This window comes from Acanthopagrus latus, chromosome 18 (assembly GCF_904848185.1).
Source record: "Acanthopagrus latus isolate v.2019 chromosome 18, fAcaLat1.1, whole genome shotgun sequence".
Lineage (NCBI taxonomy): Eukaryota > Metazoa > Chordata > Actinopteri > Spariformes > Sparidae > Acanthopagrus > Acanthopagrus latus.
In genome coordinates, this window is record NC_051056.1 from 5354469 (window position 1) to 5358275 (window position 3807).

The window sequence follows — 3807 nt, forward strand, 5'->3', positions numbered from 1 at the left end:
TGCTTGTTTCATGTCATGTGACATTAACGAGGGATTTATTATGCCTCTGTTCTACATCCCAGTCCACTTGTTCCCACAGTTTCTGCACACAAACAAACACACGGCGAGTCAGGGGCTGATGTAATGTCACTCTCTCACTCAGACAACACGTGACTTTTCAGTTCTTTGACTAATTGCTTTCATGTTTCGACATGTTTACATCCTCTGTCACTCCCTCCGCTTCACGCCTCACCGGATTTTATGACTCCTTCACATGTCTCATAGCTGCACTCAGCCTCGACCAGGAGAATTTTTTCTGGTCATAAATCAGTTATGCTTTTGAAGAGTTTGATGTCCGAATTTATTATCAAAATAACTAAAACATTCCTGCTTTAAGGAACCAGTAAGGTATTTTACTAATAACTTTTTGTCAGCTCTGGTTGAATCTTTTGCTACATGATAATCACAAAATGTCTCTTCAACAATATTGGTCAGTGACGTCAAACTGTCGCCAAAATAAAAGCACAGAGAACACACAGTTTGGTTTTAGTTTGAAAAATTGGATCTTTTTAATCTTTCTTAAGTTCTTTTAATTTTAGAAATGTTTCAGCTAATTTGAGTGACATAGCATCCAACCGCTGAGCTGCAGAACATTAGCTACCAGGCCAAAATGAAATTGTATGATCCAGTAAAAAAAATACATTTAGGTTCCCCTGTGTTACAGTGTCTGTAAACCTTAAGAGAACTGAATTCTATAAAATGAGTATCTTGGCAGTAGACAGTCGCAGATGCCTTCCACTGTGTGCTGGACAGCTGAACTCTGATTGTGTTCAGTTAAAAGTTAATTAAAAATGTGTATCGCTAGAAGCAAGTTTACAATCTGCATGATTAAAGAAAAAGTAATACAATTGCACATTTAAAAGGTATTGATTGCTATATTTTATAGGTCTTCAGTTTTCTGGTAAAGTTCCAGGAAGTTATTATGTGCCAGTTGTTTGTATTATGCTGTTTTGTAGATGATTTGTTAATATGTCCTTTCATATTCCATTCATCCACACTTAAACACATAAAAATGGTACCACATAAATGTAAAAAATAAAAGATGTTGAAAGGTGCAACAAATGTTGTCAAAGTCAAAATGGGGTCCTACATTTAGCATTTTTTAAAAACGGAGCTACTGCAGTATCCTCTCGCACAATGCCCCGCCCACAAGGAAATCTGATTGGTAACACGTCACAGTTAATAGCCTATAAACACTGAATAACCTGAATCTGCAAAGTAACTAGGTAACTACATTGATGATGTGAAGAAATGTCAGTTGTCAGTTCTTTGCCCGCGTGCTGTGATGCATGCAGCCTCACGTGTCACCGTCTGCAGCGCTGCCTCTTGAAAGGATGCGTGGGAGTGTACGAGCAGTTGCATTTACATCGTTTTAGACCTGTTTTCCCAGTAAATGGAGCGTAGATGAGTTTTAAATGCATACGTTGAATCTAACATTATACAAACTCTTATCAGTGAACGCCGCTCTTTGGTTCATGGAAACGATTTAAGAAATCTTTCCCATACCCCTCCAGACTTTTCTGTGTTTTTCTTAAACTTCCCAACAACAGGAAATAACAATAAAAAAAACAACATCCTTTCAGACTTCACAGACCTGCAGAGGACCCTCGTCCACGAATTGACTTTGTTTTCTTAAACTGAGTTGAGCTGCTTGAGAAGTAGCTGCAAAATGCTCTGAGGCTAATTGCCTGAACCATAGTAAACACACACACACACACACACACACACACACACACACACACTGCACCAGTGAAATGCTCTCTGCTCCATTTCCAAACAGATCTGGCTCCCATATGGTCTCACTGTTGCTGTTTGCATGGAAAACTGCACCCCGGACCTCAAATATTTTAGCCAATCACGCTTTCGCTGCAGCCAGGCAGAAGGCAAAAAAAAGATGCACATTTACCAAGCCTCAGATTCTCTGTTTTCATTTGTGAAAAAACTTAAAAAGATGTTGCAGTCTAGCATATGAGTGACATCCAGCTGGAGATGGGCTTTGGAAAAGTCTTTGCACATACTTTTTAAAGCAGCAGTCTTTTTTTTTTTTCTTCTTTTTTTTTTTTAAACATGTAAAAGTTGACATGTGGAGCCAGATGTTTGTCTCTGCGCCTCTCACTCTCTCACACATGTACTCAGACCTGAACACATCGAGCTCCCAGGCTTTCGTTGGGTTTTAAAACCCGTCACTGTTTCAGTTAACAGGATGTCGAACCAGCTCTCCTCCCTCTTCTGTCACCCAGCGAACAACAAGCGGGTGCTGTTCTGCAGCTATATTTAAACTCCAGTTGCGACTGGTCCAACCCTTCACACTCCCACTTCCAATGGGGCAAACCCCCCCCCCCCCTCCACCACCACCACCCCCTCACCCACCTAAGCCACAGCTCTGGTCCAACTTTCCTTCCAAATACAGACCCTCTTTGATAAATTCATGATCATGAAGTCACAGTTTCCCCAACTGGCTGCTGAACATGTTACCTCAGGTATTTTACTCAGCTGTGAATGGCCAGAAAAGACAAAGAGCGAATGAGGGAGAACCACATCGAGAGCAGAAGAACTAAAAATCCATAATGCTGTTGCTGCTGTTGTCGGTCACATGTTGGAATGTTTGTGAGCAGTTCATCAAGTCAGCTGTATGTTGGTTGTAAACAAGGACATTTACTCAAGTACTCCTAAAAGTTAGGAGATAAATATTGTACTTTTACACCACCACATTCATTTACTTTAGTTACTAGTTACTTTGTGGACTGAGTGCTGCCTCAGAGCCCAGGTAGCGTATTTTATAATTAATTAACTGAAGTATTTTATCAGCAATCTCCCATAATCGTGTGTCCCACAGTATAATTTACTCAATTTCTACTTCTGATAAGTACACTTTAAGACAATTTCCCAAGTACCATTTGTATGAGTGACTTTCCCGTTTAAGGGGCACTCTGTCGTTTCGGGGAATGATTTTTAATCGGAAGACAAAGATCTTCATCTTCATCATTTTCATGGCTGAATGAAATGTATAAAAACACTGACAACACAATTTCATACTGTTTTCCTTTGTTTACATGTGGCGGACCCTGCCACCTGTCTAGCTTCAAACAGTGTTCTGGTATCCTATTTTCCAAGAACAGCTTGTTTATTCACTGATGATAGTAGTATTTTATCACCATGTTTTTACTCGAGGTCAAACATAACTGGTGCTTTTCACAACGCTGGCTGTGTGAATGATATCACAGTACTATCCATTAAATCTGGGTTGCAATTTTTGCAATTTGCGAGACTGCTTTTTTTTGTTGGCACAGCTCTTTTATGAGGAGCTGTGTCAGTTGTATTTGAGTCTGAGTTTTGCAGACTTTGACTTTGCTGTTGATTTGAAAGGTCGTTATAATTACTTCCATACCTCATGAACACAGACACAGAGGCAACTGCTGCTCACACTGCCTATTTTTTTCTGTAACTGCTGACGGCAACAGACAACGTTTTATTCTCCTGAGGAGATGCCTTTATTTGTGTCCTGTTGAAATATTTGTATTATTTGAGTTCATGTTGTTTCTTATTGGTGCTCTTCTTCTTCTTGCTCTTCATGCTCATCTTCATATTCCTGCTCTTGTTTTTCTTTTCTTTATCTTCTATTTGATCTTCTTCTTCTTCCTCTTCTTCCCTTCAGTGTCAGTCTGTAAACACTGTATTTATTAGCTAGAAAAAAAGCCCCAAAAATGTTATACCTTATACCAGAGACAGCATTTCATAAAGATTATAAATGAATGACTTTTTTGAGGG